This window comes from Falco peregrinus, chromosome 14 (assembly GCF_023634155.1).
Source record: "Falco peregrinus isolate bFalPer1 chromosome 14, bFalPer1.pri, whole genome shotgun sequence".
Lineage (NCBI taxonomy): Eukaryota > Metazoa > Chordata > Aves > Falconiformes > Falconidae > Falco > Falco peregrinus.
Genome location: NC_073734.1, coordinates 12243301 through 12259188, shown reverse-complemented (window position 1 = coordinate 12259188; position 15888 = coordinate 12243301).

Below are 15888 nucleotides of genomic sequence, written 5' to 3'. Positions count from 1 at the left end.
CCAATCTTTATCGCTGTCCTAGGTAACATAAGGTGACTGCATAGAGTTAAAGATGAATGATTTGGAGTGTGCGATACTAATCGATAGTAATAATTTTCTATTTTGATCCTTTATACTAAACTGCTGTGTTGTGTTTTGTGCTGGGAAGGATTTGCTGGATAGCAGTTCTAATTCAAGTTTTTTATTTGTAGCACAGACTGGCATTGCATAAATGCAGAACAAGGTTCAGCTTGGCCGTGGCAATACACATCTGGGGTAATGGGAAGTGTGAGAGAGTTGTGCAGGATTATTTGGTGGGCTTTTTAAAGCTTTCAGGGGAGTGGCATCTGTAGTCCTGTCCAAGGCATTATTTAAGCAGAAACCACAGTAATGTTGCTGGCTGCTGAAGGAAGTCTTTAGTTTGACTTTTATAAAATATTTTTTTATAGTTTGGGGCAAAAAAAAATCTTTATTTCTGATAATTTTGTTTTGATTATATATAGCTGGTTATTTCAAAAGGGTTTTTTATTCTCTGCTCTATAACAGTAATTTTATTACTGGCCATACTGGGGTGTATTAATATCTGTAACAGACTATTTGGTGAATAATTTTTTAATAAAAATGGAAATTCCTCTCTGCTGGATATCAGGTATTTTCCTTTTCTTCCTCCTTCAAACACTGTATGATATAATTTGTAGCTAGACATCTGTGCTTTGCTCTTCATACAGAGTGGTGCAGGGGATTTTTTCACTTGCAGTGGCAAGAACACTTGCTTTTCCTGGATTGAAGAATTAAATGGAGACTCTGTTAATGGTCATTTATTGGTAATGATCAACAGACTCCTGCTGAACTTAATGTGAAGCTAGTGTTATGGAACTCTTCTCCTAAGTGCATCCTGCATTCATTTTAGCTTGGTATTTATAAAAACACCTGGGAATAAATTAAGTTCTTCTTGTGATGATTGAAACTCAAATTTACCAGAACTTTAAGGTAGAATTGTAGATGTTTTCCCTTGATGTTGAGAAACAGAAACTACTGAAATGTGTCAGGTTCTAAGCAAGAGAAATGGAAGCAGACCACAGAAAGTTTTCAAAGAACCATTGAAATAGACACTAAATCTCTGTAGTTTTCTCTTTTGCCTTTCCTGAGAGGCTTCCACAAGTAGGAGTTTCCACTTCTGCTATCAGCTCCTCACTTGCTGTATCTGTCCCATGTTATCATTGCCTTGCGCTGCTGATAGTCTTCAGTTGCCCTCAGGAAGAGTAATTAGTTGTTCCCAGAGAAATTTCAAGCTGATCAAATATATAGAAGTTAGGATATTAGTAAAATAAGATGTTTCCCCTTTGATGCACCAATATCAGGCTTTTAATATGAGAGAGCATATATATGAAGAAGTATACAAATCAATAATGTAGGTGGCACCCATTATATTTGTAGCATGTGTATATATATAATATAAATCACTCATTGGTTTGTACCATAAAAATCCTGTTCCTTATTTTTTGAGGATTGGGGATTGAATCGGGCACTTTTAACACACCTTATGCCCTACTGAAATGGAGTCCATGTGAAGGGATTGCATAAGACCCTTCTTCTAGGGGAAACTACAAGTATATATTTATCTTGGTTTGTTGCTAGCTTTGACATCACCTTGATGCAAATATGGTGGAATCTGGGAATGTTCTCATAATTTGCTTTCAAGTATGTGTTAGCAGTAAAAAATTTTGGAACTTCTTGAAAGTGAAGCAAGCACTCTCTAGCAGGCTCAGGCAGACAGCCTACACCATGTGTATATTCGGAAAATTGTAGTGCCTTGCAAAAGACCCAGTGAGACTACTTAAAAATTGATTGCTAATTGGCAGGCAGACACACCAGCTAATGCTGGAGTGAAGTTTATGATTTGTTTACATTTACCTAATCATAATTTAATTTTCCTACTGTTAACACTTAATGCTAAACCAGTTTCTGAATATCGTGTAGTTCTCAGTAGTTTTAATATTCCAAGAGAGTAAGTGTTTGCAACAGTCAGAGGAAGACATAACTGTGCTCAACCACAAAGGCCAGACCTGGGAACAGGGTTGTCACATGCAAAACTTTAATAGTTTAAATAAAAAAGCTGCTTTGTCCTCAAACAGAATCTCAAGAATTCTGGAAAAAAAAAAAATAAAAAATTGTTACTAAATCAGTTTTCTAATTTTCATTTACCTTTATTACTCTGCTTCAGAGATTTCCTGATTTTCAGAGATTTTCAAAGCATTCAGGCTGCTAGAGTACAAAGATACAGCTCACGTTTGTGTTTTTATGCATCTGCCTTTTTGTTTTCAGAAACTGAAATATTTCACTAATGAGGTTTCTGTCTTCTTGTGAGATGTAGTGTGTCCCAAGGAGAATGCCAAAGGGATGAGTCTAAGGAGACAAATACTATTCTGCAAATAGAAAAGGCATGACAGACTTTAGTCTGTCTTAAAGAAAACAAATCAAGGGGAAGAGGCAAGAAGAAATGGGAAAACCTGAACGTTCAGTGAGATACACTTCTGGTTTTAAAAAATCTAAGACTTTAATTTACTGCCCTTGTGATAATTTCAGCTCTGTGCTGAAACAAAGATTTTTAAATTCTGACATGAATAATATGTCTTTATCCAAAGATATTTGATGAAGAATAGTGAAACACTAAGAAAAGAAGAAATCCCCAAATTAGCAATTGTTCATAATATACATTCCTCAGTATTAATTCTCTGGAAATCAGAAGTGAGATTTATACCTGCCGTTACGTCTGGCTTGCCAGTTACCCAGCTTTCCACTAACTTAGATCCACTCAAAGGATAGAATAGTAGAACTACTCAGTGTTCTGATAGAAGAAATACTCAGTGTTCAGAGCTTTTCTGCATGTACCTATGGCCTTTTAAGCGTAGAACTGAAAGCACCTGAGTAGTCATATAACAAATATTTTAAATGGTTACCCATATTAATCATACAAGAAGGCTTTTTCTTACAAGCCTGTGAATCATGTTACATCAGTTGAGAAGACAAATGCTACTTGTGTGATGTTTGGAAATGTCACAAGTATTTCTGTTCTGCATTGATTTGTTTCCGTGCATTAGTGCCTAACTTTGAAATTCAAGTTCAGTATTTACAAACAGTATTGGAAACTTTTTCAGCATTTGTTTCCAGTGGCAGTAATAACTTGGAAGAAACGGGTGATGGTTTAAATTTGTTTCACTGTTTTATTAAAAGATGACCTAGCTTTCCTTATTGAAGACTTGCGGTCAGGTAAGCTTGCTGAGCATATAGATAACATAGCCTTTCACAAAGTTATATTAAGAATTTGTGGTGGAGGAGTATGCAGAATGCATTGGTTCAGCGTTTGTATTTTTGAACTGTATTTTCCTCTATTTAAATGTTTGTTGTGCAATAGTATAAATAATTGTGTATTTCGGTTTGGACTGACTGAATTTTTTCAGTTCCAGCTCCAGTTTGATGGACCTGTTCTCATCCACTCATACAAGTGAGACCCTATTCAAGCAGGAAATCTGCAGCTCAGCGTATGAGATGTCTTTCATCTCAATATTCATATATTTTTTTATCAAAGGGCTGCTCAGAATTATGACTTGAAGTAGGTACAATTCTAGTTGTCTAAGAGAAGAAAGCACCTCCTTCCCAGTTGGAAATCAAATAAACGAGAGGTTAATCCTTTCAATTCAACACATGATTGAAGAAAAGAGGGATGGAAAGGGATGATGTGATTGATACCAGAATGTTAGCTGTGTCTTCAGTGCGCTGGAGAGGTGGGCTATGAAGGGTTTTTTACTTGTGAAGAGCCAGCAGTTGATCTCTTTTCTGCTGAGGCCAGCAGAAGGCATTATTCAAGACCTGTATCAAATGTCTTAGGTTTATATCAGAGACTTAAGGCATGATATGTCACTTCAGGTATCCTACTCATGGAACAGGCTGTACCAAAGTGCATAATGGCTGAATGCTCTATATTGTATTTTGATACTAATAAAAAAAAAGAAGAGCGGAGGGAGATGGAATCTAATTCTAAAATAATAAATAATACAAGTTGTCAAAACTTGCTACAGGAGGAGGATAAAATTTTCATCTCACACATACTATTCATACCTGCCTTTGGCAAGTACGTGTTTGTACTAGTACTAACAGTCATGTGCTGTGGTGCTGGTTTTGAGTGTTTGTATTTGCGTGGTGATAGCTTGATGCCAGGAATACCGTGGAAAGGAGCACCTGCTGTGCAGATATGGATGGATCCAGATTGTCAGGCTACTAGGAGAACTCAACAAGTGATGCATGTATACCTGTAAAAGCTTGTATGTATGCTTTTCTAGAAGGACCTGAACATTTTTTCCATGAGTTTTATATTTTTGCATGAAGAAGGGATACTTATATCAAAAATCAAGAAAGGATACTTATATCAAAAATCAAGAAATTAAGCTTCGGTTTGTTTGAGTCTGGGTGAAATCATCCTAGTGATGATGTCAGAGGTTTCCATCATGCCAGTATACATGGAAAATATAGTTTAGAATTGGTTTATAGAGTAATACAGAAATAATGTGGATTTATTACTATAATAACACTAGATCCAGGCAGAAAATTTTACTGCAGTATTATCAGTGTTGGGGAAGGAGAGACATGCCCTGCAGAAACATAAGTGAGGGAGCAAAGGTAGGGTGAGAAATAAGTGCTTAAACCTGGATTCTTTCCTTGGTTATAGCTCATTTATCTTGTATAATCTGTTGGCCCTGAACATCTTCAATAATGCCATTACATAGGGATTCCTTGTGGAAATGAAAACTGTCCAGTACAAAGGACCTTGGTGGTTTGAGTATGTTGTGTGTGTTGGATTGGGGTTTTTCTGTTGTGTTGTTTTTCTTGGCATGGTAATTAGCTGAACTGTACACTGGGTAGAAGATGCTTTTTCATACTGCATAGTGATAAAACATCTGAAGTAGGAAATGTGTCTAAATATGGGGAGTTTAGGCGTTCATTTAAATGGCTTTTGTTTGAATTAAGTTTCTTAGTTATTACCATGATTTGGGTTCTCTAATGGTGCAGTGTATCACTGGTTTTACACACTGACCGGAAAAGCTTACAACTAGATTAGGCAGTCTTTAATCTTAAGTAATTAAATTATGAATTAATTCCATAACAAAAGATTAAGATGCATAGATTTCTTCTAGAATATTTAGATAACTAATATCTGTGAATAACACTAAGAACATATTGCTTTTTTCTTTGAAAGATAAGAAAAAAGTATAGGTTACTGTACAAAGGAATTTAAACGAGTATATTTTCACACAAAATTTCAAGAATAGTGTGATGAGAAATTATTAAACATACCTCAGTTCATATGTAGAAGTATGGCAAATTAATATGATTCTATTTATTCTATAGAGTAGATTAAGTTGTGCTAAAGTGAACAAAAGATTCAGTGAGCCGAATTCTATTGAGATTAAAATAGATCTAAGTTGAAAAAGAATATAGCCTAAGTTGAAAAACAAGCTGATGTATGCTTTGTAAAGCTACACGACAATGTTTCCTTTCCTGAGTAGGCAGCTTCTACCTATGTGTTAGGGTTTCATTGTTCTCCTTTGCTTTCTCAGTCTCCAATACTCCTTCATCTCCCATGAAGAGTTTTTCTTTCAGAAAAATAATTTGACTACTTTTTGTGTTACTTTGCCTTAAAAATACACGGTAAAAGTGGAGAAACCTGTCCAAGCATACCTGCCTCAAGTCAAGCAATTGATTTATTATGATAGTCTTACTCTGTTCTGATTAAAAAGAAACCATAGCAGGACTCCAAAACCCAAGGCCAGGTTCTTCTAACACTTATGGTAGTATATATCTGAGTAAAATCCACTGCAGCAAAGGACGATCTAATCTGGCCTGCTCTTATGAAGAATGGCTAGTAGGGGTTGACGAAAGCCAGGGGAGAATTTCTAGATAAAACTTAAGAGATGACAGCTAGAGGGAGTGACAAGAAAGACTTCCCCCTGTGCAGCAGGACTGTGAGGAAAATAGAAGGTTATTTTTTCCAGGCATGTCTCAGACAGTTTGGGTCAAAATACTCATTGGTGTAAGGCCATTAGACTACAGAAGAGTTACCCTGGGTTAAACTTGTCCTCCATATGTCTCAGACAAGGGAAGAATTCTAGCTTTGAAGAAAGCAAGCTAGAGATTTATTCTCTTTTAAGCATCTCCTCCTACATTGTTGTACCTTTTTCTCTGAGTTAAAACTTTTTACCATGAAGACCCTGGTTTTGACAATGATCTGTCAGTCCTTCAAGAAAAAAGAACAGAATTGCCGAAGGCTTTACTGAAGAGTGTTGTATAAAGCCTGAAAAGAATTGTCCACTTTTAAGCTGACCTACATTTAATTATATGGTTAGAGCTTTTAAGTGAGCACTGGGATTTGAGATTGGATGAAGCCTGCAATTTCTATAACAGCTTTGAGAATGTGAGCTTTGTGACCTCCTGTTTATTTAGAATTTGTTGCATGTGTGACGCTGCCAAACTGTATGTAGCCTTGCAGCAGGATACACAATAACACAAAAAGCAGAAGTTGACAGTTTTAGATAAGTCTGAGTTTTTAGGTATAATGTATGTTCTAATAAGAGTGTCTAGAGCCTTTATTTCATACTCTGCTTGTTACAGCATTGCTGAGTAAGGATCGTTAAAATGCTGTGATCTTTGGACATTTGTTAGCTGTTGCTAAAAAGCCACCCAAAATGGTTCAGAAGCTGAGTTAGTGACTGGCATTTCTCACTCCAGAGAGACCTAAAAGAAGAGTAGTCTCTTTTAGATTAATATTAGGATAAGTAAGGCACTGTGATAATAGTGAAATTTGCTAAAATTACATATTTTCTTGTAAAGAAGTAGCTGATTGGTTTAATCATTTGCATTAGAACAACTTCATTTGCTGAACCCATTCACCAGTTTTACTGTGACAGTGACCACTACCTTTAGAGGCTGAAATAATTTGATACTTGAACGCACAGAAGGAATAAGACTCTTGATACTACAGAGGCATTCTAGCTTGATTTTTTTTGCCACAGAGTGAAATGGTTAAGGGAGGTTGATTTTAGTCCCTCAGTGCATATCCTATTCTATATAGCAAGGGGGTTTTGTGCAAGTCAGGGGCCTTTTACTCCCACGTGGAATGGGAGAGGGACCTTCCATCTGTTAGGCATCAGGGAATAAGTAAGTCTAAGGAATCTTTACACACCTAAAAATTTCCCTTTCCATCCTGATTATGTGCATGCGTCCCAGACTGAAAATTACCTGACAGGTACACAAAGCACTGAAAGCAAGATCTTTTGGCTATTAATTGTTTACTTCTGCATTTAATTCTCTTTTCTCCTGCTATCAGCAAAACACACAGGCTTGTCAGGGAAAAACAAATACCCATTTTCAAGAACAGAAATAGTTTTCCAAACATTTGTGAATACTGTCAATGTTGTTTGCTTCACTTAACTGAGGAATGAAAAATTCAATGTGAGAGAAAATATGACTGAAATTGGGAACTAGATGCGGACCTTCAACTTCTCATTGCCTGATAACAAGTTCAGTGCTTCATATCAGTTGCTTAGTGGCAAAGGAACTATGAATTTGTATTTAAGGATACAGCTAGCCCAAAATGTTCAAATTTAAGTTATCTGACAGTGAACAACTTTTCTTTGAGCAAACCTGTGCACAGAAGAGTTCTCTCAGTTCTGTCAAGCCCACTAGTTGAAAATACCTAGTTAGAAAGAAGTATTTTAATAATTAAACAGTCAACATTGTTTGGGGTATAGAAGTATTAATTACAGCAACATCTTCTCTGTGACTGGGCCACTTGCCAATGAGACACATGAAAATTGATGAGTAAGCAGCTAGTTTAATATTGCAGCTTTCATTGCTTTGGGAGCAGCACTGCTACCACTGGAAAACATATGAGAGTGGTATCTTCTTGCAGAATATTTATAAAGGGAGCAAGTTCAAAGTTAGCCCTTTTATTTTTGTGATCTGATCTGCCATTATCAGGAATAAATTCTCTGCATTTTGTGACAAATGCATAACTGAATGAGTAGTACTGACCACGTGATTTTTATTTTTTCTTGTTCTTATTTGGAGTTCATTGGCTGTAAAAAACCCCTATATTTTCCATTTCTGTCCTTCAAAATGAAAAGGAGGAAAAGTAGTAACTATGTTGATATTGCTAAGGTTAACAGTGAAGCGTCTTTTACCCTTGTTTATTATGTACCATCACTGCTGAATGCAGGGGCTGCTTCTTTGTATCCCCCCCCCCCCCCCCTTTTTTTAAAAAAAAAAAAAAACCACTTCAAAATATCTTCGGAATCAGCTCTGTAAAACAACATTCTTACCCAATTTGTGAGACGCTTGCAAAGATGGTACTAAACTCTCACTTGAGCTAAGTAGAAGGCAGATAATCTTCAGCAACAGCAAGGATTCCTTTATTTCATCAGCAGGACCTTGATACTGGTTTGAGGCAGAATACCCCCACTTCGCCTGGGGGGCACACTCTTGTCTAGGAGGCGGCATCTTTCACAACTACTGTAAGCATGGAGTCAGGACTTCCTTCATTACCTCGAGTGTTCGTGCAGCAAGTCAGCTATGGGAAGATTATATGGTAGACAAACCTTCCTAAGGCTACGTTCATAACCATCAGAGACAAAACCCATGTTTTTTTGTTGTGCATAGCATCCTGTAAGCAGCTGAGAGCTGTTTCAGAGTAAGCATGATGAACTCCAGAAAACACAGGATGATATTTTTGCAGTTGGACAATGTTATGTGCCATTTTGGTCTCTCAGTCCAGGAAAGAAAAACACCCTTTCCTACTGTTTGATCTCCTGCTGTTTGTAGGTACTGTTTGAAACACAAGTAGCAGAGCTTATATTTGCTGCTGTTGATGGTGGGATGTATGTAGTATTTATCATGACATTCAGTCCTTTTGGAAGTGTAAAAATTAAAACTGCGCTTGGGTCGTATTTGCTCTGTATGGAAGATGCAGTGTTACCATATGGTTCAGGCTGATGTGGAGGCAGAGGGGGCTAGGCTGGGACTGCTGCTAGCCTTTGTGTGCTGGAAGCACACAGTAGGAGTTTGTCGTCTTATTTGGAGAGAAACACATAAGGCTTTCTGGTACTGAAACCAGAAAGTATTGCATGATGTTACAGTGGATCCCTTCAGTTCCAGATGTCCATTGTCAAGCTAGAAATAATGTAGCGAGAGCAGCACTTTTTCCTGCACTGTGTATGTTGCACCATTTTAAAGCAGCAATGTGATGGGGTGGGGGGTGGGGGGAAAACAATGCTGTATACCGGAAGGCCAGTTGTGGGAGAGTATAGAAAAGTTGAGCAGGAAGGGAGGGGAAAAGCAGCAAGATATGTAAAGGCAGAATGTTTGCTGCAGGGAGATGAACACTTGAAATAAATGCAGAGTACTTCAACATGTGCAGGCATTACGACGAGTCGTGTGGTAGTCATTTCCTACTAATGTGTTTTTAAACCTTTAAAACTCCACAATATTTTCCTTAAATTAAGCCACTTGTGATACTATTGTGAAACCATGCAGGCAGAAAATGGATCTAATATTTCTCTTACAGGTGAAGGTTGCATACATGCTACTGACATAGCCAGCAGCAGATCGGATCCCTTCCTCCTCCTGTTTTGAGCTTCCTCTCTCTGCTTTGCTTAGCACACGGTGCAGCTCCTCTGTTTCTCCTGTTCTAGCTTTTGTCTTCTCATAATTGTCTGTGCTGCGTCTGTGCTGTACCCACAGGAGCACTCGCTCCCTGCTTTCCTCCTTGCTGCTGCACCTTACATAGTAAGCCAAGCAGCAATATCCAGAGATTTCCTCACTCGTCTTAGCAAAGCACAGGTAACTGCAGTATCTAGGGTAGTGCACAGTGGCACTGTGTGAAATCAGAACATAGTCATGAGCATGAGTCCTATAAGATTTAATAATTTCATTCTAATATGGGTTCTTCAAAAGCTGTAAATATGGATTTATTTTTTTACTTATATCCGTTCCCAATTTGATGGTTAGGGGTTCTAATTCTGAAAGAACTATTCTTTAAAATCCACCAATGCTGCCTCCTTTCTTTTGCTATGCAACTGGAGGCTAACAAATTTACTCAACCAAACAAATGAGGGATGCTGGACATTGCTGAGGCTTTTTTCTTGGGAGACATCAGGTATAGTTGGTCAGAAATTGCAGTAAATCACTTTGCAGCTTCATCATTTGTCTGGCTTGAATAAACTCAAAACATGGGGGTAAAGCCATTAATCTTTTGCCTGTGGTGGGGCAGGAAGGGAACACGATAGGGGCTAAACAACAGAGTTTCACAGGGACTATTAGGGCTGTGATGAGGTTGCCTGCAAGGATTTTTTTCTACCTGCTTACAAGACTGGGCTGCTTTGTTTAATACACAGAATGTAGGAGTAAAGGGGTAATGGCTGATGAGGAAGAAAAGGAATAATTGCTGTTGTCATGCTAAAAGAATTTTATGAGGACTTTCATTAAACCCTCATGGCTCCTAGTTATAGCAGCATCTTCTACGTGTTTAATTTTTAATTTCTGAACTATCTCATTTTGTTTTTGAACATTGTAGAACACTCCATCTTAAATGCGCTGGTTCAGAAATAATACCAGGGAAAGAACCAGAAAACCTGTACATGAGTTACTCAGACTTCTAAAAATCCCCCCCAAAAACAAAATGCCAAACCCCACACTTATTTCTTGATTTAAACAAGTAAAAGCAGTCTTTATTTGCTATTTATTTAGTTTAAATAACTCAACTTATAATTATTGGATGCCTGTCATGATGCAAAGCTAGAATATAACATAAACCAGGATATGTGTAATACTAATTTCAAAAGAATTTCCATAGGAAATCATCAATTAATTTGAATGAGGCCATTTTTGCTGAAATGTAGATGTGGATAAATAATGCATAGAAACAAAGTCTATTTGATAAAATTCTACAAGAGGTTATTCTTAGAACTTGCATTTGTATTGTCTTTATCTGTAAAATGCAGGCTGAGCCTATGCTCACCTTGTACTATCTTCTTACTGTGGATGCTCTATCAATGATGGCAATAGTCACTCTGTCATATCATTCTGCTCAGTGAAATGTCTAAATAACATAATGACAGCAAAATTTCAGGAACTGCTGTACTGTTTCTGCTGCCATTGTGGCTGTTTTGGTAATGGCACAAAAGCAGTAGTTTGCCTTCGTCTACCTTAAATCAGATTTGATTTGACTTCAATGTAATCACTCTTTCTTCAGCAAGTAAGTTGTAGGGATGGAAAATCTATGTCAACTAAAATTAACAACTTAGTTGTTAAATTCTATGGGTACATATTAATTTAGGTAGTTTCTGAGTGCGCTATTAAAATAATGTCATGATTGTAATACTTGTCTGCCTAAAGGTTTATATGTACATCAGAATAGAGAGGGTATACCAGAGGGTATGCAGCTAAGCAACATAAACATAATGTTAAAAAAAAAAATAAAAAGCAGAAGATTTGCTTTAAAAGCTTTTTTAGTTGATTTGCTAATATTTAAATTGTGGTTTATTTTACCTCTATAGACTTCAGCTGTATTTTAAATTAATTTATTGTAGTGTCTTTTGTAGTTAATGTAATCATTAAAACCTCTCCCATGCTCCTTTGTTTCCTCTGTAACATTTAAGCTCAGGACTTGCAGTACCTCTGAGAGAGGAAAACAGTCCTAGGAGGAAAATGGAGGCTGAAAGTCTGATAGCGCAACCAGTTTCTCTTACGCCTGGTCATATTTGTTGACACATCCTTGATTAATGCCTTTAGAGCAATGTTTGTATCCTATAGCAAAGGGGATGGCAGTACCTGTGGAATCATATGCTGCAGAAATTTTTGCACAAAGTGTTTTCCTCCTTTCCACTTGTTCAACTGGCATTTTGAATGACTTTTTTTTTTTTTTTTTTATCATAGTGACTTTTGCAAAAGTTTTTTTGGCAGAACTAGGTCAGTACTCTGCATTGCCAGATGGATGCTAAAATAATGCTTAAAGAGTTCAGAGGTTATGTTGCATAATTTAGCCTTCCTGTTTGGGCTAGCCATGAATAAATGATACCAGTTAAGGAATTTGTAGCTCTAGCTGTAGTAAAAGATGGGTGCTATTGTTGCATAAAGAAGATATTTCTTCATCCAGAAGAAATGCCATGTGGAAATTGAAAGATATTTTTAGTCATTGCTTACCTGTTAGTCCCACCTTCAATTTCATGTTGGAGCTACATGGTGTTTGAAGAAAGAATTGTTCTTAAGACTTGCTAAACTACTCTAGGCTCTCTGTGGATATGAGAAGAAGGATATAAGATTTTCTGTTATACATGAACCATTGCAACAGAAATACTTGTGTACTTCAAATATTCTGATACATATTTCTGTGATTTAAGAGGTAAATCAGTACCTTGTATGTTTGTTCACATCTTCAGGGTATTAATGACATTGAAAGTGAGTATTATTTTTTTTTTAATACTTCAATTTATATAGTGAGCAGAAACAAAAATTCGTATTGAAATTCTATTAAATCATTGAGCTTTTTAGTTTCCTTAACATAAAATTACATAATTAAAGATGTATTTTTGTCTAATCTAACATTTAGGATTAATTGGTTACAATTTTGCCTGTAATACAAATATTTTAGCTTCTGTCAGGGCAGAGTAAGTGTAAGAGGGAATTAATTTATATAATAGTTGTATTGATCATTATTAAGGACGTCTAAAAGCAGAATTTACATAAAACTACTTGATTGTAATCTTCAGAAAGTGAGATTACCTTTGAACTCAATCCCAGTTCTTAAATATCTGTTTCATAATATGGTCTGCAACTTTTAATACTGGAAGCCTTAGTCATCTTGGCTGTATCAGTGTTTTAGTCAATGATAGATTTAATATAAAGAACACCAGTACTTTAATTTCTGTCTGCAAAGGGATGCTTCTGTCAATGCTTTTGAAAGTGTGAAACTGCATCATGTATTTCTTCTGTTAAAAAATGGTACTGAGAAAGAATAGCTAGATGTATCCTAAGTTAATCTTAAATTTGTCCGTTATAGTAGAATGAAAATTTTGGTCACTTCTTTCAAAGGCTGCTATAGTTTTACTAACTTCTTTAACATAAAAAGTTTTGCTTTTCATGTACTATCATGGGATATACCAGGTTTTAGTTTTGTGCTTATAAAAGCTCTTTGAGTTTGTTAGTTCCATATAAAACCTCATATTCTGCTATTGTATGGGATATTTAACTGATGTCTGTTCTTTTCAGAGTTGCTGTAGGAACATCTGGCTTTTTTATTCAACAGGAAAAAGAATAAAGAGGAGAAAAATAGCAAGACAAAATATCTTAGTTATGAATTCTGGTTTAATAAATGTGCTTTCCATGGATGATTCATGGATTTTATGATTACATTCAATTATTTTTCAACAGCTCATGCTTCATTTCATCAAGAATTTCAATCAATGCCAACTGATTAATTATCATTCTACTAGTAGCCTTTTGTCTAATAAACAGTCATAATGAGCATGTTCAGTCTTGGCATATATAAATGTCAGTGATGTACTAATAAAATACTTTAGAATTGCATGCTGGAGGTAGTCATGCTTTAGATCTGGTTTTGAGAAGACAAAAAAAGCAATCTCCTATTCTTTGCTTCCCCTTTCCATCTAAAGTAAAAGCTGTAGTTGAGCAGTAAGACAGGGTCAAATTTCTTCATTCAAGAAGAATTTCATTGTGCCATAGTGAAATACTGTTAAGTCCATTGTCTTGACCTTGGTTTTCACATGACAGTTTGCACAATGCATTCTGGAAAAAAGTTTTGGGTGGCTTTTCCCACAGTTTTAAGTGTTCGTGTACATTCTCGCTCTGCCAAAACCAAGATCCCTGCAAGCCAAAGGAAACCTATGACAGAATTGTATCTTTCTGTGACATAAAAGGATGACGTTAGTGCCCTTTTTATGTTTCATTACAAAACAGCAGCACACATAACCTTTCCAAACCAAGGACAAATTTTGCCAAATCACAGATAGATATTGCAGAAATGAGAGAGCTGCCTTACAGCTCAAAAATGCTCTGGTCTTATATACCTTTGAACAGATGGTTCATTTAAGTACTGGCAGTGTAGCTTGACTAATTGCTTTAGACCTTTGATTTTTCCGCTTTATTTGGGTAAGAAGTAGACAGCCCTGCTTGCGCAGATATATGAACATATGAATTGTAAATAAAAAACAAAATATGGAATGTGAAACCATGTTTAATTGTATATAGTGGTTTTCCTGAATTATTGCAAAATGTATTAAGGAGAAACAATAATGGTTGTCTGGATTTGGACTTGGGAAGCTGGTTAAATTTCTAGCCTTGCAGCTGTGTTTTACACCAAAGCTTCCTGCCCTCTTACAATGGATGTTTGTGGAAAAGTAGGGTAGAGACGTAGTGATAATTGTCGGGAATGTTCTGAGAGTCCCACGCGTTGTGACTTAGAGACTTTGTGCACTAGATTTACTGTGTATGTTTGTTTCATGACCTTTGACAGATTAATGGATTTTTTAATATGGGGTGTGTGTGTGTGTGTGTGTGTGTGTGTGTGTGTGTCTGTGTGTGTTAGCAATCTGAGATTCCAGATGTAGAATGTACCACTTAACTGTACATTGTGTGAAGAAGTGAAATATTTTTGTTAATGCTGAACATACTACATTTTTTTTCCTGTTGCCACTAGTCTTTTACTTGCAGAGACAGGATCGCTGATGACTGCTTCTGTACTGACTAGGTACAGTTTCACAGATCTTCATCATATCTTTCACTTATCTGTCTTCCAGTCAGCAGACTTTTTACTATATGCATGTGTATGTGCATGGACATACGCACATGCACACACGTGCCATGCATATGCACATTCATACATATAGGTATAGCTGTTCCTCACACTGAAACTGTTCTATACCTCTAGTTTTCCTGCCCTGCTCTGTACCTTTCTGTGTGTCTAGGAAATATATAGTCATTTAGAGATGAGGAAAAAAGAATAACCAGTATTCAGGATATGATATTTGCTTAACATTTCATCTGCCATTTTATCATACAGTCACTAGGTACTGGGAGGGCTTTCCACAGTTTCTGTGTATGCTACCCTTAGTAACGCCTTACCAACTTCTCAAGAACTTTGCTATCTAACCAGTCCTTTTTTCTGATTCCTCATGAACTACTGGCTAGCTGACTAGCCCAGATTGCTGTAACACTTCCTCCCACTGGGAAAATGTATAGCCTTATTCCTGCCTTGTGAGAGCTTTCTCATCCCATGATGGTTTGGTTTCTTTTAAGAGACTTTAGGACTAGTATGGCTGAATGTTTTGGTGAGTGTCAACTTGATCTTCCTTGTCTACATATCAGCCTTTCATGAAAGTGTGTGTTTGATGACAGCACTTTGCTGTGTGATCATAGACATCATCTGTTCTTTTTTACTCCAGCTGTGCTGGCCATGTCGATGAATTACATTGATGCAGCTGCTGTTATATTACAATCTATTAAAAATTGAATCAATGTGTGGAAACCTCCCAACACAAAAGTATTATTCTCCTTTTTATTTTAAGACAGTATTACAGGAAAGGTAAATACCACTGCCCAGAGAGTTTGTTTGTTGAGTTTAGGCTGTAGTCTTTCTTTATATTATGCAAAAATATTATTTCTGACCATGTAATGTTACCATAGGTCAGGCTGAAGAGTGCCAGGTTTTGGTGGTTGCTACACAGAGAAATCTGGTTAGTATTGCACCTGACTAACTTTGACTTTCCAGTTGATATACCATGATCTAGTTAAAATGACCTTTTTCATAGGTCTGGAGTGAATTCAGTTTCTCTGGTCTCTTTG